The sequence below is a fragment of the Vitis vinifera genome, chromosome 17 (genome assembly GCF_030704535.1).
Source record: "Vitis vinifera cultivar Pinot Noir 40024 chromosome 17, ASM3070453v1".
NCBI lineage: Eukaryota > Viridiplantae > Streptophyta > Magnoliopsida > Vitales > Vitaceae > Vitis > Vitis vinifera.
In genome coordinates, this window is record NC_081821.1 from 16879734 (window position 1) to 16894967 (window position 15234).

The window sequence follows — 15234 nt, forward strand, 5'->3', positions numbered from 1 at the left end:
ACTAACTGTACAAGGGAAATGTGCTAAGTGTACAAGGGTGTACAAGGCTCCTAATAGGTTTTGTACAATTTTTAAACAACTTGAATTTGACATTAAGACGATTATTGATAGTTTTTTTTTTTTCCTTTTTTTACCAAACTATGTCATTAAGACATTTCCTACAAAAATTAACACATAGGAAATAAAATTAAAATCAATCAGAAATGTATATTTTTACTATTTTGCCTTTATAAACATAATTTCATTGTTATCAATAGAGATTAAAAAAATCATATTTAAATAGAATTAAAAATAAACAAAAATTATTTTTATAACATTTTTATTTTTTTAAATCATTAATTTAAATTATGAAATTAGTTTTAAAATTAAAAATATTTGTTGTAATTGTAGTTTTGAAGATTTCATGATTTTTATCTTATTACTTTGAAAAAATTGTTTTAATAAGAAAATATTTATTTTAATGATTTTAAATATTTAAATCTTTATTAAAAAATATTTAGGATTAGTATGGAGAGCAATTAGGTAATTTTGGAATGGAGAAATTTTGAATATTTTGAAAACTTTAATTCGGCCAATTACCCTATTTACACTTTTAAAATTATTGAAAGGTTGGTAAATTAGTATTAAAAATATTGTCTTCTTAATTAATATTATATATATATATATATATATATATATATATATATATATATGCATGTGAGTGTTTATATTATTTTTTAAATAATAAACATCATGTGTCTAATTTGCAAGTTAGAAAAAAATAATAATAATATTTTACGAGGTATTTAAAAAGTATTTATTATATGTTTTATAAATTTGAAAAACTATAATATTTGATGATACCTAATTTACAAGTTAGAAGAAACAAATAATACTAATATTTTATGAGGTGTTTAAAAATTATTTAATATATATGAGAAATAATATAAGTTTGAAATAAAGAATCATATTTAAAATTATAATTATATTTATCAAATTTTTTATTAAGATTATCTTTAATTCTTTTAACATATTTATACTCATTTATTTAAAAAATGAAAAACTAATTATTTTTTTTGTAAACATGTTCTATTATCTTTCAAGTAAAAAATTAGATAAGTTTGAAAGTCAATAAAAAAAATTAAATACCACTTTCAATAATTTTTAGATAAAATTTTATATAATATATTTTATTTGAAATTTAATTTCTAAAGTTTAACTAAAAAATTGTTCTTGTTGTAAGTCAAAATACTTTGTATTAGTCTATCTAGATAATAAAAATTATTAATTTAATATTAAAACTTCATATCTTAGTTATTTTTTTCAATAAATTTATCTTTTTAAAAATTTTAAAATAAAAACATTAAAAATTATAAAGCTAAAAGGATATATATATATATATATATATATATATATATATAATAAAGTGAAGTGATAGTCAATTTTTAAAATTTTAAAATATGATTAATGTAGAAAATATAAAAAATAATTAAAAATAAGAGAAAAATATAAATGAAAGGGTAATATAAATTTAAAATAAAAAATTAAAATTAAACTAAAAGATAAAAAATATTTGGATGAAAAATCCCAAAAATTTTATCATTGCTTATAATAAGAGCAAAAAATTCAATATCTTTAAAAATGAAAAACAAAAAAACATTATTGATTTTTATTTGACATAAAATAGAAATATAGATCGGAAGAAAAAGAAAAAGAAAAGTTAGAAATGAGTAATACTTAATAGGGAATAGAAAAGGGAAAAAAAATACAAAAAAATTAAAATTTACACTCACTTATGCCTATGTAAGAGTTAAGGGTATTTTAGGGATTAATGAAAGACAATATCTTTCATCTTAATTTTCATACTTTGTTTGGGTCTTGGGCTTAAATATGCATGATATACTGACCAAATGTTAATTTTTGGGCCCAACTGGGCCCAAAACACAATTTTCCCATTTTTTTTTAATGAAGATTGATATTAATCTTGTTTTTTTCTCCTACATAACTTGCAAATTAAATTATCAAATTATTACAAATAAGATATGAAAATATTTTCTTGTTCGTATTGGAGTTAAACTTAATAGTAAGCATGACATCACAATCAATATCTAATACTATCATCCATTGACAACCATACTAGGGCATATGATTACTTCCACCACTATAACTTTACCCAACAATGGACAACAACATATACAACTTTAATTTCAAGTAAAGGTATAATAATATGAAATGTGATTTAGGGACTCATGGATGAAGGATGTACATTTGCATCCCCTTTTATAAATTTTATGTAATTTTCTCAAGGTAATTTGTGGTTTTTCACCATTAAGGACATAATGCACCTTTTCTTTCTGGGGTTGTAACCTTGTGAATTTTTTTTGTAAATATCTATAGTAATGTATCATCCAACCACTTGATAATATAAACTTGTCAATTATGGAATCAATAAATATATGAAATCATGAGTAAAGATAACTTCAAAGCTTATATAGATATATATATATATATATATATTGATTAGTAAAACATCATGATCTGACATACATAGTAATTTGTTGTCAATTAGTAGGGATCTACTAATATATTCAACCACATTAAATAAAAAATTTCTTCTTGGAAAGATAAATACATGATCATAAATCCCACAAATGATATAAAATACCAAATTAATTTATATCTTATGATATAATCAAAGTTCATAAACTCAAATCATAGAAGAATTTCATATTAGAATTTAATATTTGAAACGAAAATTTAAATTTTTATTCAAAACTCACATTTTGAATTATTTGTAGGATTTCTTCTCTTTCATTTTCTTCTTCCTCGTTTACTTTTTCTTCCATTTTTTTTTCTTTTTCCTACCTTCCATTTTTCTCATTTTTATCTTCTTCGATCTTATCACCTAAACCCATGTGGAAAGCTAACCCAATATCTTTTTGCATGAAAGACATGTGGTGGCTACTCCAATAGTTACCATTGTAGGGACCTCTCCCCTTAATGACACGTGGCACGCATTTCTATCCGGATTAGCTCCATCCGGATTTCCCCAAAAGGACACGTGGCGTGCTTCCCCTATCCGGACTCCCTCAGGGAGAAGCACACGACACTCGTAAACATCACATACGGACGACCGCCATATCCTATCCGGATATGTTTGTCCGGATCGTTGACTGAAAGTAAGCAAGTCTTACTACATCAGTCCGACAGCCTACCACAGCCCACTATCCGCCGCCTGCAGAGCGAAATGACAGGGTTGGTGGCAGGTCACCTCCCACGATCCGCCGCCTGCAGAGCGAAAGGACAGGAATGATGGCATGTCACTTCCCAAGATCTCTAACAGCGGCCCACAGGGTGACGATGGCCTTGCCACCACCTTGGAGTCATCATGACAAGCCAAAAAGTCCTCCCCTCATTAAAGAGGGAGGACGAACTTCTGACACTATATAAAGGAACCTTCACACAAGAAAGAAGGTAAGCTTGTTATACCTAGTAAAAGGCCAACTGCCTGATCTTCTGAATCTCTCTATGCACATGGCTGACAAAAACATCGGAGGGTGTGCCCGGACACCTCGTCCGGACACCTTTTGCAAGAACGACTGAACCAGAAATCTATCTTGGTTGAGGGCGTGCGTCCACGTGGAAGCTACAGGGACCATTGGGACGCGAGGTCTCAACATTGGCGCCGTTTGTGGGAAAAAAATCGTTGATTCAGTCGACGGCAAGATGTCCACACCTTCCAGAGGTCGTTCATCGGTTAAGGGAAACGAAGATTATCACGAGTGGCTCGAAACCATCGAGAGACGACAGTTGGCGAGTGAGCGACAAATGCAGGCCCTCCTCTAGGAGACAACGAGATTGAGAGAAGAAAACGTTATGCTGCGCATCCAGGCTTCATCGACAGGGCCTCCTCGTGGTCAGCACTCAAAAGGCCAGGTAGCAAACTCAAGGCCTGAGCCAGAGTCGATATATCCTAAGACAGCAGGAGCCATCCCTGACACATACAACGTCAGGCCACAAGAGCGACACGCGCCCATACACCAAACTCCCCTGGAGGAAAGCTCTAGCTCTACTCGTCTCTCGTTAAAGAGACAACGTGACAGAAGACCCCAGTTGTTTGGCACGATGCGCGCAAGGCTAGGCCCACAGGAGCCTGGAAGACCACTCTATGATGCCCTTGACTGGCACAGAGCCACAATATACTCCGCGGCCCAGCCCGAACAAAAACAGGAGCCTAGAAGGCCAAGGCCGCTAGTAGCTCCAACCCGGGGAACACACCCTGACCCTATGGTCACCCCGTTAATGCAGAACGTACCTCCGCACCGTGACCCTATGGTTACCCCTATGGTGCAGAACGTTCCCTCGTACCAAGCGGTACGACAAGCTGGGAAAAATCTCCCAAACGAGCCACCTAGTGGCTCCATCAGCAAAAGGCTAGACGACATGCTCGCCACGCTTTTTTGCTCTCATATCATTCATTACGAGCCCTCAAGGGGATTTCTCGTACCAAAATTCTCCACATACGATGGGGCCAGCGACCCCTTCGACCATATCATGCACTATCGATAGCTTATGGCTCTCAATATTGGAAACGATGCGTTGCTATGCAAGGTATTCCCCGCCAGCCTACAAGGGCAGGCCCTCTCATGCTTTCACCGCCTACCTCCCAACTCTGTTGATAATTTCAGAGACCTATCAGAGGCTTTCGTGGGGCAATACTTATGCTCCGCTAGGCAAAAACAGAATATCAGCACCCTGCAAAACATAAAGATGCAGGAGAATGAATAATTGAGGGAATTTGTGAAGCAGTTTGGTCAGGCCGTCTTACAAGTAGAGGCTTACAACATCGATGCTATCCTATAGATCTTCAAACGAAGCATCTGTCCAGGCACCCCATTCTTCGAATCGCTGGCTAAAAAGCCTCCTATGACGATGGACGAATTGTTCCGGCGTGCGAGCAAATACTCGATGCTCAAAGACGACGTGCGTGCAGCCACTCAGCAAGTCTTGGTTGCCGGACAGACTTCGAGAAGTGGTGCGGAATGAAGTGCCAAAATTCCTAACCGGCCGCAACCTTCCAGTCGAAGGCAGGAAGAGCAGAGCTGCTCGGAACAACCACCCCTCACACCCCTTTCCATATCATATGAGAAACTTCTCCCCATGATCTAAGGCATGTCCGATTTCAGGTGGCCCAGACCCCTCCAATCGGACCCATCAAAAAGGGATCATAGTCAAAAGTGCGCCTATCATAAGGAGCATGGTCAAACAACGGAGGTGTGCAGAAGCTTCCATTATTTAGTCGAGAGGCTTATAAGGGCGGGACATTTGAAGCAATACCTCCGCTCGGATGCCAGAGGTACGGACGCTTCCCGTAATCCCAACTCTGGAGCCCCCAGGGTTCCAGTCGCCCCCAAAGCCATTATAAGCTATATCAATGGAGGCCCAATGGACGAGGAGTACGATTCCAAGCGAAAGAAACAGAGGTTGTTGCCAGAAGCATCGGTGCGTGAGCTCTTCAACTCCATACGGCCTGGGATAGCTGGAGGGGGCCCTCGCCCCATAGATGGGACAATCATTTTCCCACCAGCAGACCCCACACGTATATTGTAGCCGCACCGCGACACCCTCATCCTATCCCTAGAGATAGGAGACTTCGACGTGAGACGCGTCCTAATTGACCCGGGGAGCTCGGTCGATCTTGTACAAGCATCGGTCATTAGCCACATTGGACATAATCTAACAGGCCTCGAAAATTCTGGGCGAATTTTGTCCGGATTCAACAGAGCGTCAACTACCTCCTTGGGAGATATAGTACTGCCGGTCCAAGCTGGCCTAGTCACTCTCAATGTGTTATTTTCGGTGGTACAAGATTTATCACCTTTCAATGTCATCCTGGGGCGCACATGGCTGCACTACATGAAAGCCATCCCCTCCACGTATCATCAAGTGGTAAGCTTGCTTACCAAGGATGGTCAAATCGACCTGTATGGTAGCCAGTTAGCCGCTCGCCATTGCTATCAGATAGCGCGAGAAGCGGGAACCAGCCAGGAAGATAGATCGCTTCCTGAGCCTCCTCCAGCGCTTGAACAATAGCAATTACTGAGCCCTGCGGACAAAGATCCACCAGCAGCGGATCCCTTGCAGGCGATCCAGATTTCAGAAGAAAGTACTCACCTCACTCATATCAGTTCCCTCTTGACACCACAAGAGGCCAAAAGCATCCAAGATGTCCTCCAGCAAAGCCATGACATTTTTGCGTGGGCACATTCTGATATGAAGGGAATTCACCCCTCCATCGCATCTCATAAACTTAACATTTTGCCAACAACAAGACCCGTACGACAACGGGTTAGATGTTTCCACCCGGACAGGAAAAAGGTTATCAGGGATGAGATTGACAAGTTGCTGGAGGCGGGATTCATTAGAGAGGTGGAATATCCGGACTGGCTAGCAAATGTGGTGGTAGTACCCAAAAAGGAAGGCAAGTGGCGGATGTGTGTCGACTACACCAACCTCAATAATGCATGTCCAAAAGATAGTTTCCCTCTGCCGCGGATAGACCAAATTGTAGACTCCACCGCCGGACAGGGTATGCTCTCCTTCTTGGACGCCTTCTCTGGATACCACCAAATCCCCATGGCCCCATCTGAAGAGGAAAAAACAGCCTTCATAACGCCTCACGGTCTTTATTGCTACAAAGTCATGCCATTCGGACTCAAAAACGCTAGCGCCACTTATCAGAGACTGATGACAAAGATCTTCAAGCCTCTGATTGGCCGCACAGTGTAGGTATACATTGACCATATCGTGGTGAAAAGCAAAACCCGAGAGGAACATGTCCTCCACCTGCAAGAAGTCTTCCAACTCTTACGGAGTTACGAAATGAAATTGAATCCGTCCAAGTGCGCTTTTGGTGTGAGTGTTGGCAAATTCCTAGGATTTATGGTCAGTCAAAGGGGGATAGAGGTTAGCCCGGATCAAGTTAAGGCAGTCATGGAGACACCACCCCCCAGAAACAAAAAGGAGTTGTAGCGTCTTACAGGCAAGCTCCCCGCACTAGGACGCTTTATAGCCCGCTTCACTAATGAATTGTGACCTTTCTTCCTCGTAATACGCAAAATCGGCGCGAACGGGTGGACGGACAGCTACCAGAGTGCCTTCGAAAAAATCAAGCACTACCTCCTACAACCGCCCATTCTAAGCAGCCCCCTCTCTGGCGAGAAATTGTATATGTATCTGGCTGTATCGGAGTGGGCAATCAGCGCCGTTTTATTCCGCTACCCCTCGCCCAAGGAGCAGAGGCCTATTTTCTATGTCAGTAGAGCATTGGTAGACGCAGAAACAAGATATTCAAAGATGGAGCTAATGGCCTTGGCTCTTCGAAGTGCCGCCCATAAGCTTCGCCCTTACTTTCAAGCCCACCCGGTGGTCGTGCTAACTGACCAGCCCCTTCACAACATCCTGCACAAGCCAGACTTAACTGGAAGAATGCTTCAATGGGCCATAGAGTTGAGCGAATATAGAATCGGGTTCCAACCCAGGTTGTCCATGAAAGGCCAAGTGATGGATGACTTCGTGCTGGAATACTCCCGAAGACCTATCCAACGCAAAGAATCAAGTGAAAAAGAGTGGTGGACTTTGCGGGTTGACGGAGCCTCCCAGTCATCAGGATCCGGAGTAGGGCTCCTGTTGCAATCCCCAACAGGAGAACATTTGGAGCAAGCCATCCGACTGGGGTTCCCCGCCTCTAACAATGAAGCAGAGTATGAGGTCATCCTATCCGGATTGGACCTCACTCTGGCTCTATCCGTCTCCAAGCTCCGGGTCTATAGCGATTCTCAACTTGTGGTCAGGCACGTCCAAAAGGAATACGAAGCTAAAGATACATGCATGGCGCGATACCTGGCTAAAGTAAGGGACACCTTACAGCGGTTCACCGAATAGACGATCGAAAAAATCAAACGAACTGAAAATGGCCGTGCCGACGCCCTAGCAGGCATAACTGCTTCCTTCCCCATCAAAGAAGCCATATTATTGCCTATACAGGTTCAAACCAACCCTTCCGTCACGGAAGCCTCCACTTGCAATACCATTGAGGTAAACCAAGCCGGAGGCCAAGAGTGGACGGGAGACATTATAAAGTACCTCCGGACAAGCACTCTGCCTGAAGAGCCCAAGCAGGCACACAAAATCCGGGTGCAAGCCGCCCGTTTCACCCTGATTGGGGGGCACTTGTACAAACGGTCCTTTACAGGTCCCTATCTCAGATGCCTAAACCACTCAGAGGCCCGGTGTGTATTAGCTGAGTTGCATGAGGGGGTATGTGGAAACCATTCCGGCGGTTGATCTCTGGCGCATAGGGCACATTCGCAAGGGTATTACTGGCCCACGATGAAAAAAGATGCGGCAGCCTATGTCAAAAAATGTGACAAATGTCAAAAGCATGCTCCCATTCCACATATGCTGTTAGAGACATTGAAACCAATTTCAGGCCCCTGGCCCTTCACACGGTGGGGCATGGACATAGTAGGACCCCTACTAGCCGCACCCGCCTAGAAAAAATTCCTACTCGTCGCCACGAATTACTTCAGTAAATGGGTGGAAGCTGAAGCATACGCCAACATCAAAGACAAAGATGTCACCAGGTTCGTATGGAAGAACATCATCTGCCGCTTTGGAATCCCCCAAACCATTATAGACAACAACGGTCCGCAGTTTGATAGCATCGCTTTTAGGAATTTCTGTTCGGAACTGAACATTCGGAATTCATACTCCACACCGCGTTATCCTCAAAGCAATGGATAAGCAGAAGCCACAAACAAGACCCTCATAACTGCCTTAAAAAAGAGGCTCGAGCAAGCCAAAGGGAGGTGGGTAGAGGAGCTACCCGGCGTCCTATGGGCTTACCGAACCACACCCGGACGACTGACAGGAAACACTCCCTTCGCCCTCGCATATGGTATGGACGCAATCATACCTAAAGAAATAGAGCTACCCACTATCCGGACTGGGGCAGGACCGTAGGAGGATGCAGACATGGAAATAGGGAGAAATTTGGATTGGGCGGACGAAGTAAGAGAGACCGCATCCATCCCAGATGGCCGATTATCAGCAAAAAGCAGCTGCTCACTACAATCGCAAGGCAAGGCCTAGAAGTTTCAAAACTGGAACACTAGTTCTTAGAAAAGTTTTCGAAAATACTACTGAGATAGGAACGGGAAAGTTTCAAGCCAACTGGGAAGGCCCTTATATAGTATATAAGACAAGTGAAAATGAAGCCTATCATCTACAGAAGCTAGACGGAACCCCATTGCTCCGACCATGAAATATATCCAATCTAAAGCAGTATTATCAATGAAAGAAAGGTACAAGAACGATGTGAATAAGTATGTTTTATTAATACTTGGGAAAATTGTGTACAAAGAGGTTCTCCATACTATTACAACAGAGAGACATAGTAGTAGAGATTACAAAAAGCAAAGTTCTCATTAGGAGGGTTTGCGACGCAGCTTTTCTTCCTCGCCCGGGGGAATCGAAGGGACGTCCCATTTGATACCATGCTTCTTCATGCAGCAACGGTACCCAAATAGGAACATCTCGTATACCTGCTTCTGGTAGTCCGTCTCAAGTTCCTCCATTTCTGCAACAAACTCAGCCTCCAACTCTTCTTTTTGTGCTGATAGGCGCAACTGCAAATCCTCTCTCTATTTTTTCTCGATTGACACCTCGGTCCGGAGTTGCCTCACCTTGCCCCTCAGCTGTGCCATCTCATCCTCCGCCTCGTGCAGGCGAGCTTCTGTAGCTTCCTCCCGGCTCTTCGCCTCTGATAGCTCTACCCGGAGGGCTCATTCTAGCTCTTCGCCTCCAATAGCTCCATCCGGAGAGCCTCGTTGTCATCATGGGACTTCTTCAATGCTTCAGCACTCTCTTCAGAGGCTCTCCGGGCAGCAGATAAGCTGGCTTCGGTCTGCTCCAATCTCGAGCGCAATTCCCCTTCAACGATCGTGTGTTGAGAGACAAAGGCCTTCATGTGATCGGAGATTCGCAGCAGGTCTGTAAAAAGATCGTGTTGTCGAACCATGCCGCGAATACCACTAACCATCTATAGAAAAATCCACAACAAACAGTTCAAAATGCAACCCATGAAAAAAGCAGTATGACAAAAAAATCAAAGGAAAATAAGCCATACCATCTCCGCTGCTTCAAACATTTGCGCTGAAGGCGCAGCAACATCTGATCCGGATGGAATCCGTTTCAGCATCTCTTCCAACTTCGCGTAGCTGAGACTGCTAGCAGAGGTGCAAGCTGCATCATCAACGGGACTCCTCCTTGACGAGGCACTAGGATGTAACTCCTTCACCGGCTCTGGGCCCCCATTATTCACGGCTGGCTAGGTCTCTTTGGGCGAACCCTCATCCGGGCCTAGCACCGGGGTGGTTGGGTTCTCTTCCGGCATCTCCGCCTCACTCTCCTCTGGATGATTCTCCTAGACGAATGAGCAGTTGACTTCCAGAAAGAGATCCTAAAGCCGCCCGCTAAGGCCAAACTTTAAGTCACGGGTCGAACGGGACCTCCTTGTAGCTGGCCCCTTCACTGGTACAAGGGCAAGGGAGCTTGGCTCGCAAGGAGGCAAACCCTGACTTTCAGCCCCCGTTTCTTCCATTGGAAGCGCCATAGGAGGCAGCGTTTCAGCATAAGAGGCCCCGACTACATCCGCGTCCGGAGGAGAAGAGCCGGACTGGCACACTGAGGTTGCTTCCTCAGCCAGAAGAGCCATCAGTACAAAAGCTGGCACTGATGGCCTCGATTCGTTTAGACCCGCGAGACGTCCAGAGCCGCTTGAAATAGAGGGCAGGACAGAGGGATCTGGCGTTCTTATTGTTATTCCCTGAACGAAAGTTGGAGGTGGTATTACAACTTCCTTTGGGGGAGTTGGAAGTTTTATTTCTTTCCCCTTATTTTGAACCTTCTTCTTCTTTTTCGCTGGAGCACCAGCAGGTGGAGGGCATGTGGCTCGTTTACCACCAGGAGCCTTCCGCAAAAGTCCTTGTCTTTTCTCCTCCCGATCGTTGAGACGGACTTTGCGTGCCCGGGCGTTTGCCTTTCGCACCACCGCGTAAAATGGGAGATCTTTAAGAAAAAAATGTTCTCCACTCACCACCTTTTTGGGCAACCGCCTCGGGAGTATGTTGAGTACATACGGCTGGGGCTCTTGGATAACCGAGCAAAGATTCTACGCGGACAGAAGCGTTTCACAACTCCTCTCGGCCGCCGCAATCTCAAAAAGCCTATTCAATCGGTCGAACGAGGCTTTCTTCACCCATTCTACCAGCTTCCCCTTTTTATCCTTGCCTGCACCCAAGAAAGCAAAGCATGTCAGCCACCTAACAATGCTGACCTAATTCGCAACATAGGAGGACAAGGAACAAACTTATTCATACCTGGGACCTTCAATGAATGGTTGGGTGCGAACTGCCTGTCCGGATGCACCGACAAACCTGCCCATAGGCCCTTGACCAGCACATGTCCTTTGGTGGCCCCCTTGGTCGAGTCAGGCAGGCTGGTCACCAACTAAAGGGATGGAAGGCTCGCGACAAAGCTGCAGATGTCATTTTTCACCTTCTTAATGGAGTAGATAAAGAGAACCTCCAGCAGTGAGAGGTCCAGATTGAACAGCATGCTCAGAATGCTGCACCCCATCAGCACCCAGACCATGTTGGGATGGATGTAAGCCGGAGGAATCTGGGTGAAGTGAAGAAATTCCTTGAACAGCGATGGGAGGGGGAACCGGAGCCCAGCATTGAATTGCTCCTTGGTGAAGAAGATGACATTGTCCTCAGATTTCTCAGTCGACATGGCCTCTCCTTCCACAAGTTGAACGGACACTCCATTCGAGATGCAGAAGCGTTCACGAAACTCCCTCACATTCAGCTTATCCACGGATTTCTCTGCGTGAACATCTCCAGACGCAACTTTGCCACTCTGTCCGGACGAGCTAGAGGAAGTAGCTTCTTTGTTCGCAGACATTCTTGAGACTAGGGCTGAAACGGAACCTGCATGGCAGAAATCCAACAGTAAAAAACAAGCACCCGACCCCACAACCCTAACGGCAAACAACGCTTAGAAAACCTAACATCACTAGCATCCCCATCCCAACCCTTGGCTCTACCACAAACAAAAATTGGTAGCCCACAAAAGATGCAAGGGGTCAACAGAAACCCTAAACACACCCAAAACACGATCAAACCCCCCGAAAAAACCCAAAAAACCAACACCGACCCCTACTCGCAAGAAACTTGCCCAAACTCGCCAGAAGCAAATCACAAAACAAACACAATGAGGAGAAGGCAGAAATAGAAAACGTACCGAGTATAAAAATGGAAAAATGGAGATGCAGTCCGTAGTGCAGTCACCGTCACGACACAGGTATTGCTGGCAGAAACCCTAGAAACTCACTCACAGATGAAGATACGCAGAAAGCTGAAGAAGAAGCACTATCAAGCAGAAAATGCAGAAGAACAAATGCAAGAGTAAGAGGCTCGATCTACTATTTAAAAGAGAGACAGCCTCTCAGTATTCTAACCGTTCAACTGCGCCATTATTGAAAAGACACGCTACTTGGGAATACCCAGAGACGGCGGCTCATCATAAATGTTTTTCTTCCTCTTCGCCCCCGCGCACCACGTGGCCTAATGAGCGGAAAAAGTAAGCCTCAGTTTCAAAAAAATATCATTTTTAACCCGCCCATTTTGCCCGGGCAAAATTGGCAGGTTAAAAGGGGGGCATTGTAGGGACCTCTCTCCCTAATGACACGTGGCAGGTCCCCCTAATGACATGTGGCACGCATTTCTATCCGGATTAGCTCCATCCGGATTTCCCCAAAATGACACGTGGCGCGCTTTCCCTATCCGGACTCCCTTATGGAGAAGCACACGATGTTCGCAAACATCACATCCGGACGACCGACATATCCTATCCGGATATGTTTGTCTGGATCGTTGACTGAAAGTAAGAAAGTCTTACTACATCAGTCCGACAGCCTGCCACAACCCACTATCCACCGCCTGCAGAGCGAAAGGACAGGGTTGGTGACAGGTCACCTCCCACGATCCGCCGCCTGCAGAGTGAAAGGACAGGAATGATGGCATGTCACCTCCTAAGATCTCTAACAGTCGCCCATAGGGTGATGATGACCTTGCCACCACCTTGGAGTCATCATGACAAGCTAAAAAGTCCTCCCCTCATTAAAGAGGGAGGACGAACTTCTGACACTATATAAAGGAACCTTCACACAAGGAAGAAGGTAAGCTTGCTATACCTAGTAAAAGGCCAACTGTTTGATCTTCTGAATCTCTCTATGCACATGGCTGACAAAACCATCGGAGGGTGTGTCCGGACACCTTTTGCAGGAACGACTAAACCAGAAATCTATCTTGGTTGAGGGCGTGCGTCCACGTGGAAGCTACAGGGACCATTGGGACATGAGGTCTCAACAACCATGTGTCCAAATTTCCTTATCATACTTTTATCTTCCAAAATATCATTAATTACAAGTTTCATAACTCTAATAAAATTGCCTTTTTATGCACCAAATATTTTTGAATTTAATACATTTTACCTCCTTCAACCTATCGTGTGTTCTGCACATTGCCCCCTCATGTTTAAATTCGAACAAATTACCTTCCAAGCTTCTCAAAGATTAGAATCGTGTCTTTTTTGTTGGACACTATTAGTTTAATTAGATGAAAATGTCATGTGTTGTGTACGTGATTTAATAAGCGAAAGTAGATTTGTAATTTGAATCACCTAAAAGGCCCAAAATCTCTTCTAACTTCATTCATTTCCTCCAAAACGCTAATCCTCCAAGCCCTAAAATCCCAAAAAACTTAATGTAGACATTGAAGGTTGAGAGTTCGCTCAAAGATATGGATTTTAATAGTATTTTTTTTCTTTGCAATGTTTTGCTTCAGTTTTTTCATTTATGGCTAAATAAAAGTGGACAAAGAGAATGAATTTTGAGTGCTTAAGTTTTTATGGTCATGGTTTCATTTTAATAACTAAGAAAATTTAGGAAATATATATTTTAAGTGTTTAGGGTTGCAATTTCCTTCTAGTAGTTGAGAAAATTTGTGAAAGGGAATAAATTTCGGTGTTTTGGGTTTCCTTTTCGTGGTTGAGAAATTTCCTTTTAATACGTGTTTATCTCCAGTTTCTTATGACATTTTTTTTTTTCTTTTCATCAGCCTTGCATCAATTTACCTAATATGAGTTATGTCTTATATGTTTGAAAATCACCAATCTTTGAAACCTTCTCCCTGGATTTGGATTAGTCTATGATGTCATAATACAAACCTCATTACCATAATAACAATGAATAAGAGGATCCATTAATATTCCAATTGTGTTTTTTTTTCACAAAGCTTGAGCTTCGGGATTCTAGGGCTTCAGATTTGTGGGTGTTTGGGGATTTAAGGTTTTATAGGAAGAACGAAAAAAGAGGGAGAAGTTTATTTTAATGATTCAAATTACATATCTAACCTCACTTATTAAGTCATGTGCACAACACATGATATTTCCATTCAATCAAACTAGCATCGTCCAACAAAAAAGTTAAGTGTTGGTCTTTAAGAATCTTAGAGGGCAATTTGTTTAATTTTAAACCTGAAGGGTAATGTGCAAAACACGTAATAGGTTGAGGAGGTAAAGTGTGTTAAACCCAATATTTTTTAAATATAATGTTTTAATGCTTTTTTTATTTCAATTTCCAATTTCTTTTTTCTAGAACAAATTTATCATGTTGTTAGAATTCTAGTTATACAGATCTAAGGTAATCACCTTGGAGGAAGAGGTAAATAGTGTGATGGTCACTTTTTAAAAATTTAAACTTAGAGAATACAAGTGACAATTATAAGCAATTATATAGAAAATATAATGAAAGAGAAATTGTGTGTGTATGTGTGTGTGTGTGTGTGTGTGTGTGTGTGTATGTATAGTTGGGATTGAGCCCCTAAAAGCAAGACATGATGTAACAAAGTTAGACTTAGCTATCTCCTTGCTATCCCTTTAGTGTATTGACATTGATTTGAGTATTCGACCCATGCCTTTTATATTGTACATGACTTAGGTGCATTAGGAGTTGCACAGAATATACAAGTAATAGGTTCCTTGTAAGTAGATAAGTTGTCCACATTTGGTTCATGGATTTGGGCAATTCGATAGAGACTATAGTGCACCATCTCCTAATTGGAGGGATAA